Source organism: Podarcis bocagei (assembly GCF_964188305.1).
Source record: "Podarcis bocagei genome assembly, chromosome: 6".
Lineage (NCBI taxonomy): Eukaryota > Metazoa > Chordata > Lepidosauria > Squamata > Lacertidae > Podarcis > Podarcis bocagei.
Window position 1 is genome coordinate 101,937,176 of NC_138130.1, and position 24,580 is coordinate 101,961,755.

General features: G+C 43.2%; 1 protein-coding gene and 1 long non-coding RNA gene across 4 annotated transcripts in view; one reads left to right on the plus strand and one right to left on the minus strand.

Moving 5' to 3' along the window:
• The window catches only part of LOC308588853, a 271,876-nt gene that overhangs the window by 196,125 nt on the left and 51,171 nt on the right, over positions 1-24,580 (plus strand). The window lies entirely within an intron of this gene.
• The window catches only part of RAB6A (RAB6A, member RAS oncogene family), a 56,125-nt gene that overhangs the window by 25,454 nt on the left and 6,091 nt on the right, over positions 1-24,580 (minus strand). The window lies entirely within an intron of this gene.

Consider the following 24,580-nt stretch of genomic DNA (forward strand, 5'->3'; position numbering starts at 1 on the left):
TTTTAATTCAGTGAGGACTGTTAATGTGCAAGATTGCAGAAGTGATAGCACAATGAAGTACCTTTCCTGAGATTATAAGAATCAACAATAGCCGCTTCCTGCTGTGTCTGTAATTAAAGAGAAGCAGTGGGCTCAGTTCTTAATATGCACAGGTTTACATAATGCAAGAACACCCACTCAAAAGTTCGAGTACAGTATTCAGAGGAATGGGACCTGAAGACTAAACGGACATAAATCTGACATCAAGAATCACAAAACAGAGAAACCAGTAGGAGAACACTTCAATCTCCCAGGACATTCTATACAAGATCTCAAAGTAGCTGTTTTACTACAAAGGAATTTCAGAAATAGACTGGAAAGAGAAGCTGCTGAATTACAACTCATTACCAAACTTAAAACCATGGAAAGACCTGGGCTGAACAAAGACATTGGATTCTTATCTCACTATACATGACTAAACCATTTCTCACCTTCTCACCCCTTGCCTTTTCCTGTAAGACCTATTACAGTCCTTAAGAGTCGTCAACAGGCTCTCTCAGCTATCTGCCTATCTCCCATTCCCACCTCCCTTCTGAGTAACACCCCTCCCCACCTTCTCACTATATAGAAGGATCTGGCAACTTCTGTTTCAGTGTATCTGAAGAAGTGTGCATGCACATGAAAGCTCATACCAAGAACTAACTTAGTTGGTCTTTAAGGTGCTACTGGAAGGAATTTTTTTATTTTGACTATGGCAGACCAACACGGCTACCTATCTACTACTAAAAATAATAAGATGCTCTCTGAAAGCAAAAGTGCCTGGAAACTTAATGGATGCCAAGATTGTGGATTCTAATGAATACTGCTGCTGAAATCAGAGTGTGTTTTCAGCATGGCCAAACCAAAAGCTAGAAGGCAGTTAAGGTGTGTTTTATTCTGTAAGAAACTATTTCTATTGTTTGTTATGGAAAGCAAGCTTCATTTTACTACCACTATTCTGAGTGCTCTTTAGTGTTCCTTTAGAGCTCTGCCAACAATCTTGGGGGTTCGCAGGTCAGGTTTCATAAAATACTTAAACTTTTATTAAACTTTCTCAATTGGTGCTACCTTAACTGATTTCTGCTGCTCTGTTACCTACTGCGAGGGCTTTGTTTTAGTTCTATTTAATGAAATTTAATGAAAAATTTCTTTCCCTAGAAAAGATTCAAGGAAAATTCAAAGAAAGGCTTTACATAAAACAAGATGTATCTTTCAAAAAGACCCTTTCTTACAAACCCCAAAGGACTAAGCTAAATTAATGTATGTTAACTACTGGAGATAAAGCTAGCATACAGAATATTTAAGAGAGTCCAAAAAAGTAGTGGCTGAGCATGGAGGTACTTCTGACTCCACAGGCCAGAACCCAGCTTGTGGAAGGCTAATCTTTGCAAAAGCAGATGTTTTTCCACTTCCCCATCTAATCATAGACAGAGGGGGAAACAAGAGTAGAAAGGTAGAAAGCAGTGGTGTCCAAACTTTTTTTCAAAGAGGGATTTTTAGGATTTTACCCTGAAGTTGAGTTGTTGTGTTGAGTTTCTTTTAGGATTTTACCCTAGGAAATGAACTGCCACAGGGCCCGGATAAACCGACCAGTGGTAGAAAGGATACAATGCCCAGCTAGTCTGAGTTTACATGTTTAAGAACTCTCTTCTGTTTACATTACATTCTACCAGGTAAATACTCTGGGGTGGGTTCAGCTAAGAAGAATTCTAAAAGCCTCGTGCTAACCACTTTCATTAGAGGCTGCCCAGCGAGTTTTAATGCCGAAGGCTTATCCGCACAACGTTTGCCCCACTCTTTCCAGTCACAGATGTAGGCTTCAAAGCTCTTCAGTGCTCAGTTGGAACAAATTTGGGTTTTCTGCAGTTTGCCATTTGCTCCGATCGAGGTCTGAAGAGCGGGTTTTTGCAGGAAAACTCCAGAGCAAAAAGAGGGGGAGAGGGTGTCTGGATAAAGAGCTTTAAAGTGCATACCATGCCTGGTAAGGTAAGTGTGGATAAGCCCGGAATGGAAATTTAAACCTGGTTCCCAGCTCTGCCTAAATCTCACAGCAGCCAATGCATACACAACAGGATAGCCTATGGAACAGCTCTTTCACATCAGCTAAGCACATCAAGTACTGAGTGGAAAGTTCAATGTCTAAATATCAGACATTTAAGAGTATATTTCTGAAAGCTAGCAAGGAAAGCTAAAACAGCTATTTCTAGCGGGAGCAGCTGCTCACATGGATTCAAGCAGCCAGGAACATCATGTACTGCTAGGAGAGCAGGAGGAGAGTCTACTGCCTCAGTCGTCGTTCAGTGGCTTGCATGTGCAATGGTGAGCTTTTAGGCAAATGTTCACACAAAATGGTGACATCTCATAATTCTGCACACCAGTCAAATTAAAATGTAAGGAAATGTGGCAATTAGCCAGTGGCTTGAGAAAAAGAAAGGTCCTGTCTTGGCAAGGAATTTGGTCGCATTGCCCTTCCAACAGCTCTAGGACAGAACATAGGCAAGCTTTCAGGGTTAGCACTTATCTACATGGCTACACTGCTATAACTTTAGTTCAGCTATTTGAAAGCATTCTTTTTGCCAATGATGACTCTGGTGTTGGAAAGCTAAAATGCAAGTCTTGCAACTATTTCCCTGGCTACCACTACATAATTGAGGAGTTTGAACTGCACACTTTGTGCAAGGAATTGATGCATGGATGGGGGAAAGGCAAATATGCAATCCTGCTTTGATTCCATTCCATTGGGAGGAGCCAACAGGTATTCTGGGAACCTCCCCCCCGCCCTGTTTCCATTTAGAAGCTCCTCTGATTGGATTAAACAATTGAAAATTTATTTTAAAATGTATTGACAGCTTTCCAAAAGTTCAAAGCTGAGTGCAATAGGCACCTTAAACAGAACCTCAGTAGACTAAATGAGTAACCTTAAACTGAAAGAGTAATAAAATAAAATTAGAGGGCAACAGGATGCACCAACATGAAATCACACTAAGAGCTAAACTGGCATTGAACCAAAGCCCGAGTAGCTATTCCCCACACTGCATATTAAAAACAAACACAAAACAATACATACTATTTTGTACTCAAATAAGGGCAAGAACCTCTATATTTTGCTTTTTCAGTTCTCCTTCCAACAAAGTAAAGTACGAATAGGTTCATCACTCAAATCAATCTTGATCCCTGAATCAATTGGCTGGTGCCAGCCAAGCGCTGGGTGCAACTGCAAAGAGACCTGCATTGCAGCTTCCAAGTTGCTTGTCTCGCTAGCTACAATGAGCAAATACCTATGATTTGCCAGGGCCTGCTGATGAGAGCCCATTCAGAAAGCATGGGCAAGAGCTCTGCTCATCATCTCTGTGGGCTTAATTTGATCCATTAGCGCTACAACCTGTTCTCAACACCAGGCTTCTGCTCTGGAACACAGGTAAAAGAGTTTCTTTGCATATGTATGCACAAAGTGCTGTTCCTCACCAATAAGTAATCACTACTAGGCCCCACACATCTATTACAGAGGACTTCCAGCCGTGCTTGTGATATATGGGCTTGAACTGCAGCACTTCCCACCAGTGATTCTTGATAACCTGCTCACCTGCCTCTAATGACTGGTGTTCAAGTTCGCTGTTACATTAAGAATAAGCAACTATGAGTTGATTCATTTGATTAGCCTGCTGTCCAAAAGTGAGATACCGCATTGGCATGAATATAAGCCACACCCACAAATAAGCTGCACCTTTAAAATTCAGTGTCTTGGGGGAGGCTTGGGAGCTGCAGATGGGACGGGTGCCATTGCCCTGTGCTCCTGGGATGCTTTGGGGGGGGGAGCTGTGCCGCTTTGTCGTTGGCCTCCCCCCCCCCCCCCGATGGCTATGGGGAGGCTTGGGAGCAGCGGGTGGGAGGCACACCGTTGCCCTGCACTCCCGGGCTGCGGGGGGGGGGGGGAGTCGCACCACTTTGCCAGCGACGTAAGGTTGCAAATAAAAGCCACACTTCAACTTTTCACCATCAGAATTTGGAAAACAGTGCAGCTTATTTTCAGGCCAATACAGTACTGAGTTTTACAAAACAATGGCAGCCCTGTCCATAACCATGCTGTGTTAAAATGTACTGGAGAGTACTGGGGAGTAACAATAATGAATAATGAATAATAACAACCACCACCACCCTTAGAGTGAACCTTACAGGGCAGGTTTCAACATTACAACACATAGTTGGACCTTTCATGGTTCCGCAAACATATATGAATATAACAAGGAGATAAGCACCAGTCTCATTAACATCTCTTCTGGTTTGCTGAATTCTTCTACATTCGAACCAAAATGAGACACCAAAGGCACAGAAGTGTTTATGAGAGGTTGGGTTAACATTCACCTGCCTGAAATGCATGTTCTGCTTCTTTCATTACCGACTAGGCCAGTTTCACTGCTGTTCATTCTTTCCTCTTGCCTTTCGGGCACACAAACACTAACCTCTTTCCACATTGGTCAAAATTCTGTATTTGTCATATTGTTTCTCCCTACTTTATTTGTAGGCAGCAAATTGCCTGACAGTGGGACTAATTTACAGTGGTTCCAATTAACATGCTCTTTTATTTGCTGCTCCTGTAACTGTCCATCCAACAGCACGCTGCCTCAGCACTGTGGAAAAGGAATCTTTGTTGTAATTGCAAGTCATTGCCATAATTGCTCTGGGCAGCAAGATCAGGAATTTGAGGGAGTGGGAGAAAAGAGCAAAAGTAAAACTTGAGGAGGGGGGAAATGAAATTTATCTGCACAAATAGTCTTGCTCTTTCTGCTCTTTAACTGGTGCTTTGGCCAATTTTACATTAAGGTTTTGAAAATTGGCCTTTTAATCACTTCCTTGGAAAATTAGTCCCACTGTGAGGCAATTTGCTGCCTACAAATAAAGCTGTAAATTACCGTATTTTTCGCTCTATAAGACACACCAGACCACAAGATGCACCTAGTTTTTGGAGGAGGAAAACAAGAAAAAAAATATTCTGAATTGAAAGCAGCAATCCCTCTTGCTGTTCTGGCTTCTGGGATAGCTGCGCAGCCTGCATTCGCTCCATAAGACGCACACACAATTCCCCTTACTTTTTAGGAGGGAAAAAGTGAGTCTTATAGAGCAAAAAATACGGTATTTTTTTATCAGCCAGAAGAAGCTCCTCAAAGTTGGTTCGCTGCAAATGCTTTTCAATTCTCTTATTTTAGATTCACAATGACTCTGCACTTTAGAGAAGGGCTACTTGTAAGGAACGTGCCTGTACAGCCCATAGGCTGCAGGCAGATTCCTATTGTGATTTTAAAAAAAATACATTTTAGTCCTCTGGACTGTTAACACAGAGGAAGAGGAAAAGCTATTAGCATCCTGCAATTGATTGCCAAATTCCCCACCAATGTTTCTTAAAATGGCACCAAGGGCAATTTCCCAGATTAAAACTGGAGACACACTTTCTGTTCCACTCAAAAAGGTATTTTCCCCTTGATCCACTCCTTGACCTCCACCTGAGACATTCTTGCAAATGAGGGACATACCAGTTAGTATTGCCTCCTACCCTTCTCTTTTACTTCATCAGACCATGCTTTCTGAGCACTGATGATCTTCTGAGCTTCTACAATTCTCTCTCAAGTAATCATTGGTGCAGCATTTGTGTGTCATTATTTTTTAAAAAACACACACACAAATGTATAGAATGGGAGTTCTCCTTGGTGCTGAAATTTGGGGTGGGGGGTTGCACATCCTGAGAGTGTAAACAGTGGACGCTCGGGTTGCGAACGTGATCCGTGCGGGATGCACGTTCACAACCCGCGTCTGCACACGCGTCTAGGGAGTTCGTGGGATTTTGGAGTAGTATTTTGTATATTACGGATACCATCCCTCTACCATGTCCCCTTGTTGTTAGGAGGAGGTCTTCGAAGGTTGTCAGGAGCCTAGTTGCTACTGATTTTACTACTGGATTGTTTAAGAGGGCATGTAATTGGTGATGTGTTAACCAGGGCATTTGGGTGTCTTCTAGTTTGTCTTGTATTTCTTGTGTTGCCAAAGGTTTGTTATTTTTATAGAAGTCTATTAGGCGATATAAGCCTTTGGTTTGCCAAGTTTTAATCTGGAGGTTTTGTGCTGCGTGGTGGAATAATGGGTGGTACGCCAGGGGAATTAGTGGGGATGGGATTGGGGATAGTTGGCCTATTACTGTTTTACATGCTTTGAGCGTGGTCTGTGTGTACCTGTTAAGTGTTGTGGGAATTTTCCTTAAATTTGTTTGGGAGGAGAGGGTATGCTGTGGTGCAGGTATTTTCAATTGTGCCCCTCTCTAGGTGTATCCATTGTTTTGTCTCATCTTCTAGTATATATGGGATTATATGGCGTATTTGGTTGTCAATGTAATATGCTTCTATGTTGGGGATTCCCCATCCTCCTTCTGAGGTGGGGAGGTGCGGGTATTCGGGGCTTATTCTTGGTTTTTTGTGTGAGAAGATAAAGGAGTGTAGCTTTCCCTGCCATTTGCGGAGTTGGGTTTGGGGAATCCAGATTGGGAGGGTTTGGAATAGGTAGGTTAGTTTTGGGAGAGTGATCATTTTGATCATGGCTATTTTGTCTGAGAGAGTGAAATTCGTGTTGTTCCATCTCTTTAGGTCTTTGTTTATTTGGCGCCACAGGGGCTTGTAGTTGTGGAGATATAATTTATTGACGTTTCTGGTTATTTGTACCCCTAGGTATCTGAACTTGGTGTGGCAAAGTTTTATATTGGTGACATTAGTGAGTTCTTTTTGGGTGTGAGGAGGGGTGTTGAAGCACATAGCTTCTGACTTTGCAGATGTCCTAATGGCCACAATACCAGTCACCTTAAACACAGCAACCTCTCTAATCAGAGAACTCAACACATTTGCAATGGTGCCGGGCCTACAAGTAAATTTTGCAAAGAGCCCTAATTTATAGGTTCTGCCTTTTATTTCCACTCCCTTGATGTCTGTGGCTGCTCGGATTCGGATTGCTAAGGGTTCCAGAGCCAGGATAAATAAGAAGGTAGACAGTGGGCATCCTTGTTTTGTGCCTCTTTGGATTGCTGTGGTATTAGAGTCCATATTGTTAGTTCTGCATTTTGCTGAGGCTTGGGGGTATATTTGTTTGAGGATTTGTAGGAAGTTGGGGCCAAATTTCATGCTAGTTAGTACATGCCCCTGTTTTTGTAAGTTAAACAGCTTAGACAGATATGGTGAGACATGCTAGAGTCACAGCAAGAAATGAATATTTAAGAGTACAGAGTATACTGTGACTTGTATATAAAGTGGGTGAGATAATATGGAAACTCACAATAAAATTCAGTTAGACGGAAGAATGTTTAAAATTCTCTAGAATCATCATCCAGATGCAGCAACTGATGGCTAAATTTCCAAAAAAGACCTGCAAACACAAAGCGAGTCTGTAGCTCTCAAAAGGGAGACTGCAAAGCTAAGAGTCTCAAGCATTAGTACACTAAGCAGCCCTCTCCACTGGCATGCGAAGACAAAGCCCTTTAAAAAAGTAGTAGTAACAGGCCATGAGCTAAGTATACAAGACTAAAGGGATGACGGAAGCCCGCATGAATATTTATGACTGTCTGGTGTAAAAGAAGCAGAAATGGAAGCTAGAGTAGAGTGAAATGGCATGAAATAATGAGGAATGACACCCAGCTAGCAGGAGAGCATCCTCAGAAGAGAGAAAATTCTGTATACTCTGGCTCCACTGGAAGAGGGGGGGTGGGGAAATCAACCCTAAATTAGCCCCATTCTCAGCAGCACACAAATATCAACACCAACATTATCAAGGGTAATGGAAGTAGACTCTTGATAACCGGATCACATCAAATGCAAAATACATGCAGAATTTTGCAGATGTCATCACTGAAGAAGATCCAACACCCCACACAATTAGATTCATAGCCTCTTCCACTTCTCCTCAAGAGAAAGTGGGGACATGCTCGTTTATTATGTCGTCTGGAAAGCAAGAAGTTGCTGAATGAATGCTTGTATTCCCAACCATGAAGTCCTTGTTGGTGGAGGATGTACATTGGGAGTTCAAGGCTGAGTCTTACTCCTGTTCCCCCTTCCTCCATAGAAGCAAATAATACAAATCATTTATATGGAAGGAGGAAAGGGATGTTTGTCAGGCCAAGTTTAAAAACATCTGGTGGCTGGGACAAGAGGCAGGCATTGCTCTAGTTCAACTCTGATACTATATCCCATTTACTTGTTGTTGTTGTTTAATCGTTTAGTCGTGTCCGACTCTTCGTGACCCCATGGACCAGAGCACGCCAGGCACTTCTGTCTTCCACTGTCTCCTGCAATTTGGTCAGACTCATGTTTGTAGCTTCAAGAACACTGTCCAACCATCTCGTCCTCTGTCGTCCCCTTCTCCTTGTGCCCTCCATCTTTCCCAACATCAGGGTCTTTTCCAAGGAGTCTTCTCCTCTCATGCGGTGGCCAAAATATTGGAGCCTCAGCTTCACGATCTGTCCTTCCAGTGAGCACTCAGGGCTGATTTCCTTAAGAATGGATGCGTTTGATCTTCTTGCAGTCCATGGGACTCTCAAGAGTCTCCTCCAGCACCAGAATTCAAAAGCATCAATTCTTCGGCGATCAGCCTTCTTTATGGTCCAGCTCTCACTTCCATACATCACTACTGGGAAAACCATAGCTTTAACTATACGGACCTTTGTTGGCAAGGTGATGTCTCTGCTATTTACCCATTTACTTAGTTCCACTGAATTTCAGCGGGAGGCACTGAGAACAGAACTTGCTCCTACAAGCATATTCTTATCCTCAGTTTCTAGACCCAAAGTGTGATGACCCCAGGCTGCCAGGCCCTGGTGAAATGCTTACATTTTTTTTACACTGCTAATGAAATAGCCTAACCCATATTCTCCATATTCCAAATGGAAGAAACCAATGTTTTAAAATCTATTGTCTAGCCTTATGAGAATTTCCTTCCTGTCTTTATCTGGGAATAACTTGTGCGCATTTTCAATGCAAACGTATACAGATGGATTTCAAAGCAATACTGAAATCTCTGGTCTCTGACTTTACATCAGCAACCTATGCAGTCTTCTGCACAGTGGAGAGCTTACAAAAAAAAGCAGGGGAAAAAAGCAAGCTCCACCTGCAGATAAGCCTGGAAAGGCAGCAGATCCTATTCTCCCATCACAATTTGTCTGCCTCCAAGTGCAAACTGGAGGGCTTAGTTCCAGTCAGGCATGAAAAATCTTGTTTACTTTAGATATTGCCTGTCAGACTACTTGCTGGCTGCTGGTGCATTCCTAAGAGTGCTCTCTTAGCTTAAGAAAAGCAGCAAGTTTATCACCTCTACAAGAGCCAGATTTCAAGCAAGTAGTACTCAGATCACACATTTAGAGAAAAGATGATTGGGAGAAGATGCGGTGTTGAGTTTTAGAGATTCTTGTGCTGTGTTGTGATCTTTTGGAATTTTCATCTATTATCCTAGCCAGGAATGCATGTATTCTGCACCCAAAAGTGTCAAAAACCTAGCGTCCCACTGGGGAAAGGTCCCCCCCCCAAATTATCTGTATTTCAAAATTATGCACTCAATTGTATTTTTAGGTTTCATATTTCCTTCTTTTAGTAAACTGCCCTGTGTATAAAATTTAAGGGCAACAAACATACTTATTAAAATATTAAAAGCTGCTTAATTTGTGCATCTTTTTCACAATCCATAGTTTATATCTAAATGATCATTTTTTAAACCCCCCCCCCAAAAAAATGATAGAAGGAAGGAAAGTTTGTAACAGAGTTTTTTTTTAAAACAGGGATTGTGGGGTGGGGGTGGGGAGTTCAGGAAATAACAAGCCAATTACCGTATTTTTCGCCCTATAAGACGCACCGGCCCATAGGACGCACCTAGTTTTCAGGGGGGGAAATCAAGGAAAAAAATATGATTCCCCCCCCCCCCGCAGCTCTGGGAGCAGCGGACAGGCTGCACGCAGCCTGTGCGCTACTCCAAGACCTTCTCCCTGCTTTTGCGGGAGGTGGCGGAATTCCCCCACCTCCCGCAAAAGCCCACAGGAGCCCCACTTGACTCCTGCGGGCTTTTCGAATAGGAGGGAGAAGGGACTGAAAGGGTCAGTCAGTCCCTTCTCCCTCCTTGGGGAAAAGCCCCCAAGAGCAGCGTGCTCTTTAAAGGGTGCACGGCTCCTGCAGGCTTTTCTAGGAGGTTGGGGAATTCCCCCACCTCCTAGAAAAGCCGGGGAGCCCCTTTAAAGAGCACACGGCTTTTGCGGGAGGTGGGGGAATTCCCCCATTTCCCGCAAAAGCCCAAAGGAGGGAGAAGGGACTGATGCGGCCAGTCAGTCCCTTCTCCCTCCTTGGGGAAAAGCCCCCAAGAGCGGCGCGCTCTTTAAAGGGTGCCCGGCTCCTGCAGGCTTTTCTAGGAGGTGGGGGAATTCCCCCCCCTCGTAGAAAAGCCAGCAGAAGCCGCGGAGCCCCTTTAAAGAGCGCACGGCTTTTGCCTGCTTTTGCGGGAGGTGGGGGAATTCCCCCATCTCCCGCAAAAGCCCAAAGGAGGGTTGGAGAGTAGCGGGAAGGCGTCGCGCGCCTTCCTGCTGCCCCCCATCCTCTGGGGCTGGCGATGGGGGAAGCGCTGCTTTCCCCACCGCCAGCCTCAAACCCGGGTTGGAGAGCAGCGGCAAGGCGTCGCGCGCCTTCCTGCTGCCCCCCATCCTCTGGGGCTGGCGATGGGGGAAGCGCTGCTTTCCCCACCGCCAGCCTCAAACCCGGGTTGGAGAGCAGCGGCAAGGCGTCGCGCGCCTTCCTGCTGCCCCCCATCCTCTGGGGCTGGCGATGGGGGAAGCGCTGCTTTCCCCACCGCCAGCCTCAAACCCGGGTTGGAGAGCAGCGGCAAGGCGTCGCGCGCCTTCCTGCTGCCCCCCATCCTCTGGGGCTGGCGATGGGGGAAGCGCTGCTTTCCCCACCGCCAGCCTCAAACCCGGGTTGGAGAGCAGCGGCAAGGCGTCGCGCGCCTTCCTGCTGCCCCCCATCCTCTGGGGCTGGCGATGGGGGAAGCGCTGCTTTCCCCACCACCAGCCTCAAACAGCAGACTCTCCTGGCTTCAGCGGAAGCAACGCGAAGCCTCCGGAGCGCAGGCTTCGGAGGCTTCGTGTTGCTATCGCTGAAGCCAAGGAGTCTGCATTCGCCCCATAAGACGCACCCACATTTCCCCTTCATTTTTGGAGGGGAAAAAGTGCGTCTTATAGGGCGAAAAATACGGTAGCTCAATGTCCATTCCAGGTCAATTAGTTAAAATCATTATTAAAGATATTATTAAAGACATATAGAGCATCTACAACAGGACCATGGCTATAGCCAAGGGAGGGGCAGCTGCTCCCCAAAATCAATTAAAATATATAGCAAACTGAGGTTCTGCCCCCCCAACAAAATGTCTGCCCCCCTAACAAAAATCCTGGCTGCAGGACTGTGGAATGAGTTGTAGTCCAAAACATCTGGAAGCACTAGGGGAAGGCAACAGTAGTCCAATTTGGATGCAACCAGGGCATATTAATTAAGTTCTAAGTATTAGCAGATGGCCAGATAAAATATATTGACAAAAGGCTCCTGGGAGGTTGCATCCCCTGCCTTCAAGAAATATAATCACAGCTGTCCTTGCATCCATTGGTCAGAGAAGGAGAGGCTGCAGGGACTGCCAGCTACGCTAGAAATGTAGAGTACTTTGTCAGATCAGTAATACTGCTTATATTAAGTAACTTTAAAATATAAACCCAGAGCAAACCCCAAGGAGCACAACTAGCTTTTTGGGTGGGGAAGAATCTTATCTGGAGATGTTAGATAGGCTTGCTATTCTGCTCAGTGTCAATATGTATATCTTTTTTTCAAAGTGCTTTTTTCCTTTTCCTCTTGATGCTGCTATTATTTGAGAGATTATACCTCAGACATTTGTTGCAGTTCTTTGTCAAGTTGATGGGGTTTTTTGTACTATGCTTTTCAAAAATCAAATAAAAATAATATCAGATAATCTTTGCCTGAAGATTTACAGCCCTGTTCCCTAATCTCCATACAGTGCTTGAAGCACTTGGAAAGCGATAAATAGTTCAAACTGAATTTTATTTAATTCCACATCTCATTATTGGTAATACCACTTGAGATTTTAGTGCAAGAGTAGTCAGATCACAGAAACACACAGCAGCAGGCGCTAGTAGCATGGAAAAGGAAGTATTTCTAAACCTTTTTAATATCATAGGTAAGGTAAGCCACTCCTGCCCCCTGAAAACAGACTATTAACAATATGATAAGCTATTTCAAGTGGCAAGATATTTGAGGGTGCATGTTTTTTTCCACAGCCTGAAGATTACATCTATTATCTTTTCCCCAAAGATAAGAGGAAGAGCTAATCAGCAATTACAGACAACAAATGCCAGACACAAAGGCTCCAGAACCCCTCTGAGCTGCACCTGCCATTGCATCCTTAAGCACTATTTCAGCAGCAATGCACACCTAAGATGCAATCAAGTACATAAGCAATAGCATTCCCACCCCAACATTTAGGGGCAAATGTGTAGCTCTCTGGAAAAAGTATCAACAGGGGGCTCATCCCCATGCTCAAGTCTGGACATTGATGTTAACTTTAAAAAAATGTTCCAGTTACAGGTAGGTAGCCGTGTTGGTCTGCCATAGTCAAAATTAAAAAATTCCTTCCAGTAGCACCTTAAAGACCAACTAAGTTAGTTCTTGGTATGAGCTTTCGTGTGCATGCACACTTCTTCAGAAGTGTAAGACCTATTTCCTGTAAGACCTATTGCAGTCGTTAAGAGTCGTCAACAGGCTCATCTCAGCTACCTGCCAATCTCCCATTCCCACCACCCTTCTGAGTAATACCCCTCCCCACCTTCTCACTATATAGAAGGATCTGGCAACTTCTGTTTCAGTGTATCTGAAGAAGTGTGCATGCACACAAGAACTAACTTAGTTGGTCTTTAAGGTGCTACTGGAAGGAATTTTTTTATTTTAAAAAAATGTTGTCTGTCTGAAACTGGGATACAGAAAGTTAAGCAACCAAGAGTTAACTGTCCTTTAAAAAAGAAAATACATCAAAATAATAGAAACTGACCCGAAAAACCAATCCAAGCCAGATTCCTTTCAGGAGATTCCCTTTACAATATTCTTGTAAATACCAAGCAAGAGGCATTTTTAGAGCTTGAAATACAAATTTTAAAGGTTTTTTAAGTATGCAGGGTGGGCAGATTTCAGGATACATTTCAACCCTAGCAAAGCAACAGTTAAATGTGAGATCCAACTTTTGGTTGACATTTGTATGATTACTCAGTGCAATCTCTCTCTAAACTTCTTGTCATTTATAAGCAACTTTTAGAAGATTACATTGTGGTGTGCAATCCCTTGGGCTGTGGAGGACCTTGAGCAAGAGACCCTAGGGAAGCAAAGAACTTTCCGAAAAGGCAGCTAGGTTTGCCCCATGGATCTCCACCACTGCCAAAGGAAGGAAGGAAGGAAGACTGCCAAAGGAAGGAAGGAAGGAAGGAAGGAAGGAAGGAAGGAAGGAAGGAAGGAAGGAAGGAAGTTAGCCGGATAACACTTGGCTCCAGAAAGTAGCAACTGATATAGGTTGCCGGTGTGTGCGCGCACGTGCGAGCGCAGGCATCTTGCTAAGAAGCGTGTCTTGTGAACATCCACGTGGCAGAAAGAAAGCAATTCCAATTAGATTCTGCAGTGAAATATGCAATATCTATCTATCTATCTATCTATCTATCTATCTATCTATCTATCTATCTATCTATCATTAAGTGCAAGTAAGAGATCCAGAATCACTGAAAATCAGCTACTCTTTATCTCCATCCGCTACCAGCGTTTTCTAGACTTAAGGGGCCACTGGGTCTTTAAAATCAGATGTGGGCAAGTCACATTTAATTGTCACAGAACTGCCAAGAAAAGAAACACAGGACTATGCTGGCCACTGGGCTGAGCGCTAAAGGGCTGGGACAGACACCCAGGACAGTGTTGAAGCACTGGAAGAAGGAAACAAGGGAGACAGAGGGGCAGGTGTTGCTTCATCTTGGCAGCTTGTAGAGGAACCAAACAGTACCTGTCCAAGGTGAGCAGGTAAGTGGCAGATACTGGGGTTTCAACATCTTCAGAAACGTATTTCTAGTTTTATAGTGTATACCACAGTGCTCTCACATTAAGATCATTGTTATTATCTTACTAAAGGTTTGTTTGTTACATTTCAGGTAGCTTGAATTTCAAACTCTTTCATTCATTAACTGCAGTTACTCCAAGGAAGCCAAACATGGAGAGAAATCAATGTTTTATATATGAAGTGCAACAGAAATATTATGTGCCAAAAACAGGCAAACACAGTCTTGGCTAGCCAAATACAAACAGCTATAAAGGTAAAGGGACCCCTGACCATTAGGTCCAGTCGTGAGCGACTCTGAGGTTGCGGCGCTCATCTCGCTTTATTGGCCAAGGGAGCCGGCATACAGCTTCCGGGTCATGTGGCCAGCATGACTAACCACTTCTGGCAAACTAGAGCAGTGCACGGAAATGCCGTTTACCTTCCCACCGGAGCGGTACCTATTTATCTACTTGCACTTTGACATGCTTTCGAACTGCTAGGTTGGCAGGAGCAGGGACCGAGCAACGGGAGCTCACCCCGTCATGGGGATTCAAACCGCCGACCTTCTGATCGGCAAGTCCTAGGTTCTGTGGTTTAACCCACAGCGCCACCTGCGTCCCTACAAACAGCTATATGATGCTACTAAGTCACCTGTTCTAGTTCCAGCAACCATCATGCCACACTTAATGTGAAACGTAGGGCTTTAACTGGATGATTGAAATGCGTCTGTATTGGAAGCCAATGGAAATGCCTAATTAGGGCAACCTTTGGAATGTTAAAGGTCCTTGAGTTACTACTGATAAGACAAAAGGACATCATAAAAACTTAAGCATGCCTAGAACAGAATTTTTGCTTCTCCCAGCAGCAAATCACACCTCAATTTGGGGAGGAGGGGTTTAAGCCCCTAGGTTTTTCTGAGTCTTTTATTTGTTCGATGGTACAATATAGCAAAAACTAAATCTGGACCTCCTGCTCTCTACCTATAGCCAGAAAGCTTGCCCTTATTATTACTGTTTCAGATTGGAGAATTAGTGTGGTCCAACATACCTGAACTCATATTTAATAACAGTAAAAAATGACAGCAGACAACAGCTGCAGATGGTTTTCTTGTTGTAAATTTCAAAACTATTATTTGAGTTCAAGCCTATGAGAAGTACATGTACCACAATTCAGTGTGATGTCTGAAAGGAGCCAGTTTCCATATGATTAAGTGGGGAAGGGGGAGAACCATACGCTTTTGAGCAACAGTACACCTCATCAAGCAGCAACACTTTTCAGGTCACTTGGCGTTAATTTTTTTAGTAATAATTCACATGACAAAACCATAACTGCAGCAATATTCACTCTCAAGAGGATAATTTAATGCAATGGCCAATGGAGCAGATTCTGCTTCAGGTGGGAAAGTTCAGATCTTTTATTAGAGAGTCTGCTTAAAGGAGAAGAAACCTTCAAATTAACAGTTTAACACAGGCTGGGATTTTAAAACCTTACACATCTGTTTTATCTATGAGGGTGCTAAAAAAAACCAACCTGTCGCCAGAGTTCCTTTCTTGAAAAGCCAAAGCAAGTCAGATACTTTCCTGAGAAGGCTATCAGTACATGGGAGCATCGCCAAAGAACATAACGTTTAGGAGCAAGGGCCATTTTTAAGGGGCTGCTCACTTCTTTTAATTCTTCTTGCACCCAGTTAAGGTATTTTTATTCCATATTTTGACCATCTGTATACCACTTAATCACCATAGTCTCTAAATTATTTTTCGTTTTTATGGAAGCCGCCCAGAGTGGCTGGGGAGGCCCAGCCAGATGGGCGGGGTATAAATAATAAATTATTATTATTATTATTATTAGACCACATAACTGGCTTGTTACCCATTGTTCTGAGAATATCTAGCAATCACACGTGTCAAAAGGTTTTAGGCAGCAGATACAAGTGCATGTTGTTGGTACAGGGCTGGCTACTGCTAGCTGGCCACATTTTCAAGTAGAGGAATTTGGTGGAAATGCAAGTTTCAAAAAGGCTGCCACTAAGCGTGAATATTTTAGATACATAATTAACATTGCATGATCACAGTCCTTGTAGACTAGAAGACATTTTGCATTTCTTCTACAATGCTATTTATGCAATTTCCACTGCAAGCCTAAAAAGGAGTGCATTTTAAAACGAGACAATAAACGAAAGTATCAGCTTTATACCCTTTTGGTCAGATCAATTTTCGAAGGCATGTACATGTTTTAAAGGCTTTTGTATTAAGGCATTCAAACTCATAGAACAGACATCTTTAATTTGAGGCCTGAGCTAGTTCTATTATTTATACATACCACTTCATAATTTATCCCCTATTTTGTCCTGCCTTCCTCTTTCCCCATTCAAAACTGTTTTCTTAATCACGTGGTAGCTTTTCAATGGATGTCTCACTTGCATGTCAGGCATCTTAAGCAAAATAAAATCAGGTATTCAAGAAGTGAGGCATCTGACTGAGTATGTGGCTATAGAAAGATTTGTTTGATGCCAGAGCTACTTTGCCATCTTACTGCACAAAACAACTGAAAATATGGTGAAAATCCCATAAGAGAAGGCTTAGATAGTTTTCACAATATAAATGCCCCTCACTGAGTAATTAAGAAGGCATGTGATCAATAAAGGCACTCCTAAATTCTGGAGGCTAACATAGCTGAAAGGAGTTAAAAAATTATTTTAAGCATAAATATTTCCATTTTAAAAGACAGTATATTTCTTCAGAACATAACATTCTCTTTGCTTTATTTAACAGCTGCCCTGTGGTTTCCAACCTAAACATCACTTTTGTCTTTAATGCAGTCATTGAAGAAAGACTAGCTTCTCATGAGAGGCAGAAGCAGAAATGACTAGGTAATCCCATCACATAGGGATTTTACCAAGTAGATGCCTTATTCTCAATGGAACTGTGCAAGGCAATGCTTTCAAGCTATGCGGATCATACCAGTTTAGTCAGTTTCCAACAACAGCAGAACTTCAAGGACAGGCTCATTAAATTGTAATCCGTATATCCCAATTGAATAGCTCCCCATTTACGTCCTGCCAGATAAGAGTTTTTAAAGGCTGTGACTGCTCTGCTGTTAATCTTACAGCTTTAAGTAGTTATCCAATACCAGTAATCAAATGCCATAATAAAAAGATTCTTCATTTTATATTTTGTTCTTCTACCAGGATACTGAATACAAAGCTCTCTTCTAAGATGGCCTAGAGCAGGCTTCCTCAAACTCGGCCATCCAGATGTTTTTTGGCCTACAACTCCCACGATCCCTAGTTAGCAGGACAGGGATGATGGGAACTGTAGTCTCAAAACATCTGGAGAGCCAAGTTTGAGGTAGCCTGGCCTAGAGAGGCAAACTATCAATGAGGCACTGCGCAAGAGAAAATACTGGCCTTCCATTTAAGCGCATCTTCAGATATCAGGCACTACCAAGACAATATTAAAGACTTTAAGTGGCCATGCTTATGGAAACTTTCAGCAAATGAGAAAAATCTAACACAACCGCTTAAGCTACCTGCAGAGCACATCAAGGCCTTGAAGTCCAGTTAATCATTTATGATGCCCCCCACTTTAGTGTGTCACATTAATATAACTTTAGAAACCTATGACAATGTAACACATGGCAGACATTACACAACAGGTCAAGGGTAATGAAGTTACATGCCAAATCTGCAAGTGGGTGATGTCAATGAAGAAGGAGGATGAGCAACATGGAACACAAGCATACAGTGGTGCCCTGCAAGACGGAAAACCCGCTAGACGAAAGGGTTTTCCCTTTTGGAGGTGCTTCGCAAAACGAATTTCCTATGGGCTTGCTTCACAAGACGAAAATGTCTTGCGAGTTCCTGTGGGTTTTTTTCCTCCCCCCCCCTTTTTCCCAAGCCGCTAAGCCGCTTATCAGCTGATCCGCTAAGCCGCTTATCAGCTGATCCGCTAAGCCGCTTATCAGCTGATCCGCTAAGCCGCTTATCAGCTGATCCGCTAAGCCCGCTAAGAGCGCTAATCCGCTAATGGGCTTGCTTCGCAAGACAAAAAAACCGCAAGACGAAGAGACTCGCGGAACGGATTCTTTTCGTCTTGCGAGGCACCACTGTACTTGCAATAGAGCTGATCTCAAGCAACGCAATTTGACAGGGAACTCCACTGCTAAGAATTCACACAGCCCTGCGAAAGGCGCACACGCGCACACACACACACCTTCTCTCTCTCTCTCTCTCTCTCTCTCTCTCTCTCTCTCTCTCTCTAGTCAGCACAAAGCACTGAGGTAGTGCAAGACATTACAGAAGATCCATCAAGATCCCATTATGATTTACTCTGGTTTCCTTGCAGTGGAAGTAGCTACTCTCTCACTGCTTTGACTTACAGTGGGAGCCATGCAAGAACTACCAGCCCAAGGAGCTATCAAGCAACTACCAATCTAGTGAAGATATAGTTACAGATAACTGGACTTGCCCCACTGGCCTGTAAGGAGTCATGTCCCTGCGATATCATCATCTGGAGGAAGACTAATATCCTTGAGCTTTGGTGACTTTTCTATTTCCAAACAAGGGTAACATATGGTAATAACTCAAAGATACAGTCTTTGTCCCTAAAGTGAATTAGCTTTATATTTGTGAACAAAATTGAGGACAGTCTGCTACAGTCTCATAAAAGCCGAAAGGTTTTTATGGGAAAATGTGTAGCTTATTTTAAACAAAGCTACGTAGTTCCTGCTTTTAAAGTCTCACATCTCATGCATCCCCAAAGAGCCAATGGTTAACGACATAATGACTTTCACTGCAATATCAAACTAATGGACACATTAACTAAGGCAGGCCATTCCTACTGACATCTGATTACCACCCATAGCTGTGTATGAAGTATGATTTACTTGCTAGTAAATCAAGTAAATCAAGTAGGCTATAATGATAGTTCCACACTGAACACACTTCTGGATGCGAAGAACTGTCCTTTCTCTACCTGCAGTAATTGAGAGGAGGCTGCACTATGAGTACTGGACCACATACACCAAGTAATGGTATCAGCAGGCAAAGCAAATGGCCAAAACTGTCCCTAAACTGAGCCACTGATGCTTAGCCTCAGCCATTAGCAGTACGTTAACATTAGCAACCCACCTTATCCGTTTGTTATAAGGATTACCAAGGAGGCATTTGAAGTGCTTTGAATGTTTAAATAGTGTTTTCTCCAAGTAGCACTGTAATTAGCACAATGAAGACACAGCTGCATAAACAGTACCAACTTTAGAATGCTCTCACCACCACCTCGAGACTAAGGCTGGGGCAGCAGAATCCAACCTTGGATTGTGGGAATCCTTCCCCCCCTTCCAACCTCACCATTCACGATCTGTCTGGACATGATTCCATTGCCTCTATGCAGCGCCTAGAACTCTTTAATTGGATTTCTTTAATCCAAGGTAGGTGGAACTACAAACAAGGTGGTCTTCCAAGTCTGCCTGAATGCACAGAATATCAGCCCTCTTTGGACCCAGGAGGTCAGAATTTGAAACTTTCAGAAACTTGTACAACAGGGGAATTTAAAAAACAGGCTTTTAAAAATGAATTCCACATACCCATGACCCTAATAATCCTGGACACAACTATGTCTAAAAACTGACACTTCTTAAATAAGGGACTTCCCAATTCTACAGCTACCCGCCGTTATAAACATTCACTAGTAACTACACTCAAATGGCAAATCAGTTCTTTTGTCAGATCATACAGATCCATGTAGTGATTTTTTCAACCAATGTGACTAACTTCCTGGGAAGATCAGTGGTGTGCTTCCCAATGGTGAAGGATGGAAGGGAAGAGAATGGTATAGGTAAGAACTGAGGCTGTAGACTGGGAAAGGCCATGTTCATCAATCCAAGTAAAGCAGCTATAGCTGAAAGGGAGGAGGATTCCACACCATTCTTTGGGGGCTTGGAAGCTTTTGTATGGGACAATTGTAAAATGTTAATCAGTTGAAGAGGCATTGGAGCCAAGAGTCTTTTCTTCACCAAGGGTGAGAAGTTAAGAGATCCATGAACTGCAACTAACCAGAAAGAAGGCACATCAGGGAACTATATGATGCTAATTAAGGTTGGATCTATGAAGCTGTTTCATGAGAAGAGAAGACTCCCTGGAAAAGACCCTGATGCTGGGAAAGATGGAGGGCACAAGAAGAAGGGGACGACAGAGGGTGAGATGGTTGGAGAGTGTTCTCAAAGCTACCAACATGAGTTTGACCAAACTGCAGGAGGCAGTGGAAGACAGGAGTGCCTGGTGTGCTCTGGTCCATGGGGTCACGAAGGGTCGGACACGACTAAACAACAACAACAACATCAGCAAGATGCTAGAAGAGAGTTGATATAAGATTGCAGAATAAGAGCGAGTCAACATTTCTGGAAACCCCTCTCCAACTGATCGGTGTATGTACATTATTATTTGAATTCAATTTTTTTTAAGCAGTCAAGGTCTCATGTGTGCAGAAGTGACTGGTTGTGACAGCTATAAAGACAGTTTCTCTGTTCATTGAACATACCTGTACCAACAGTAAAAGGGCAAGAACCCATTGAACACCCATATACATATTACAAACACACCATGTACACGTTGTAAGCCTACTTCAAATCATCATACTGTTTTGTCACTTAAGCATGCTTGCTCAAAAGGGAGGATTATCTAATCTGTAAAAATCCTGCTCAACAATCCACAAGCATTTAGGTATTTTCTGATAGCTAAGGAATAGCAGTTTAACACAGCAGGATAGAGTTTCAGATCTTTGGATTATACAAATGTTATTAGACTAATGCAAGATGCAGCTGAGTTGCCTAACCCAAAAACTCAAAATGAAATGCACAGAAAAAGGCCTGCAGCTCAGTTACAGACCTTTATAGACAGAAGATCCCAAGTGCAATTCCCAACATCTCTAGGTTAGAAGGATCATGTGCTACAAGGGTGAGAAAGAACACTGCCAACTGTTTGTATGGTGTATGTTCTCTGCCTTAAATCTGCTTCCAGGGTACACAGTATTGCTGTCAGGGTACACAATACTGGTCTAGAAGGACCAAAGGCCTTACTGAATACAATGCATCTTGCACACCATGGGGCTGTCTCAATTTGCACAGAGCAAGGCATTACGCTCAATTGAAGTCTTTGCCTTGTGTTGTGAGGGGATGGTCTGGATATTTGGGAGTGGAGAAAATCACCTTGTTATTGTCATGATCACACCGCTACCAGGTGAAGTTTGGTCTTACAGCAGGTTGCCTCCACAACCCTTGCATGGTAGGAGATCCATTAGGATGGTCGCCACTGGATTCCTAGGATAGTCTAGATAATTTTTGGGTAGCTGAAGTCGGTGGTTCTGTTGAGGTTTAGTCTCGCTATAGAACGGTAAATCACAAAGGACTATCAACAATATCACTTCTGGGTTCCCTCTCCAGTGCTATGGAGCCCAGCATGCCCCTGATTCTCTAAGCAGCTCTAGGCAATGAAACAAGCCAGACTACTATTAGAACACAAAAGGCATTAAGACTCAATGTGCGACTGACCCAATGTGTTCAGAATGCATAATTTTACCTACCTAGCAGTAAAGGCAGAGGTCTACTTTACTGTCTCTGTTGCCTCCTGAAATAGCCTGTCAGCAGAGCTATTCGGAGTGGTGCAGGGCTTGTTGACATCTACCCCTGTGAATGGTTAATTGCCTACTGAGACAATTTTGCTAGGTATTTTGAGGATGAAATTGCTCACCTTCATGCCAGCTTGAATACTGTCATTAGTGCAGTACCAAGCCATGTGTCCAATGCACCATTTTATCCCATTTTTGTGGAATCAGCTCGTTTTTGTGGCCTGAGGACTTGCAGCTGTCCTGCCTACATCCTATCATTTCAATATTTGCCTGTCATGGCTTACTCAAGTCATAGGGGGCAACGCCTGAGCAGGCGTGTGGGAGTGGTTAATGCATTTTTATGGCGTGGAGTGCAGCTCACCACTTTTGAGGTGGTGATGAATACACTCCTGTAAAAAATCTTGCACAGTAACAGCTTGACCAACTGTGATTCATGGCCTGAACTCCTCTAATGGGCTCTTTGTATGGCTACCCTTAGGACTGGTTGGAAGCTGTAGCTGGTACAGAATGCAGCAGCCAAGGTACTGAGTGGAGTGACAGTTGGGCTGGGGGTTTTTTCTTTCTGCCAAAGTTGCTGAGTTTAAAAAAAAAAAGTTTAGAAAATTGGCAGAATGGCAACCCTGCCTGTGCTAATATTACTTGTGTTGAAGGAACTGCATATGCTGCCTGTAAGGTACTGAGTCCTATCCAGGTTCTTGTTATTAACTGCTCAGGTCCTTGGAGAGGTCTTGTTGGCTGCACCACTTCATCTAGGGACAATGCAGAAACTGGCCTTCTCCATGGTAGCACCTGTATTTTGGAATACTCTGCCCCCATTTATGAGAGGCAGTAGAATGCTTCCAGCATTCATTGATAACCTCTCTCTGCTCAGGCACTTCACCATCATTAATACTGGATGTTACAGGCTGGAATTTTTTACAATTATATACAGAGAAAGGGTCTGAATATATGTTTTAATGCTGTAATGTGCTCTAAGGTTTGTTTTTAATAGAAAGTTGTCTAGAATTTTTAAAAAATAAGATGCATATGAAATTTTGGGTAAATGCAAAACACATACAGTCCTCTAGCCATAGCTGCCCAAATCCTAAACAATTTACCATGATACAAAAGATACAGTGTCATTCATCTACATACTCTGAGGTAGCAGTAAGTGATCTAGAAAAAAAAGTTGGAGAAGATGATCCTCAGGGTCCTTTCCAACTCTATCATTCTTCAAATTATCATCCCTGAACAAGAGTCCTGAAGTTTCAGTTTGTGTCCTCGAGTACCTTTAAAATGTTTTCATATGATATGGTCAATGATAACAAAAGAGACTTTATGACAGTACCATAAACACGGATTAATGTGGTCACTCATACTAACTCGAAGCAATGTGCTAGGAGAAGGTAGATAAGAGGTGCTGACACAGAAAATGATTCAATGCAAGTGACTCGCACACTCATGAGCATGATCAAAGTCTGAACGGCGTAAGTCTTTGCCTTGAGGCAACCCTTAGACATTTAATCCTTTCAGCTTTCCTCAGATCGAAGGGTGGGTTTTAATGGGGGTGCACAAACCAATTCTGGGAAAACAAAAATCCAAGTTTTTAAAACGTGAAAGCTAAAACTCAAATAATAAAACAAAGCTGAGAGTTACATGAGAAAAAGCTGAAGGAACTAAACAGACTAAGGAGGAATGATGATGATGATGATATTTACTTACTTACTTACATGCCACCCATCTGACTGGGCTACCCCAGCCACTCTGGGTGGCTTCCCAGATTGTTTCAGTTATCAAAAAAGAATGAGACCAGTTTTAAATGGGCCACTTCCATGTCATTTAACCATTGGTGCCTATTTGCTAATGTCCCCAATCTGATGTGCTGTTGCTGGCATACAGAGCTATGAAACTCGCGGCCTGGATATCTGCTCCCATATAGGCCCCGCTGCCCATCAAAGGTGGGCTTGCACACTGTCCCTTCAACTTCTGATTTTGCAGCAAACTCTACAGCAAGCAGTTAAACATCTGAACCAACAAATTCTGGTTTGCTGCAAAATCTAAGCACGAGCCCAAATCTTGCTCCTGTAGCACCAAGGCATAGAATCACAGAATGTAAATCACCCATAATGTTGGTGTTCCTCCACACACACACACACATCAAAAAAATCTTGTTCCCAGATACTATCAAATATCCTAGCACACCACATGAGCTCAAGAAGCAGTAACTAATGCAAACTTATCCTATTTGAATCACATGGCGGAATTGCTATGAAGCTAACCACAACAGTGTACAATCCCTTTGTATAGCCATACACACAAACGCACATGTTTAGTCAATATGATGCAATTACTCAGCAATACCAAAAACAACCAAACAAACAACAGTTGGGAGTCAGCTTAGAAGATCTATTAGATATGTTGGGGTCAAAGCATTTTAAATGCTTGTGGGATGCACTCCCCAGAGAGGCTCCATCAGTGCCTTTGTCACATATCTTTAAGAGCCAGTCAAAATAATCCCCCTTCTCTCAGGCCTTTGGCTATTAAACAATCAATGTCCTTTTAAACTGGGTGTGGGGAATATTGTTTTTATTCCGGGCCCAATAAAGCTTATGCCATACCATTCCCAAATTATTTAAATAGGCACTAGTGTATAGTATCCACACATGCAATACTTACATTAAAGGTAAAGGTACCCCTGACCGTTGGGTCCAGTCGCAGACGACTCTGGGGTTGCAGCGCTCATCTTGCTCTATAGGCCGAGGGAGCCAGCGTTTGTCCGCAGACAGCTTCCGGGCCATGTGGCCAGCATGACTAAGCTGCTTTTGGCGAAC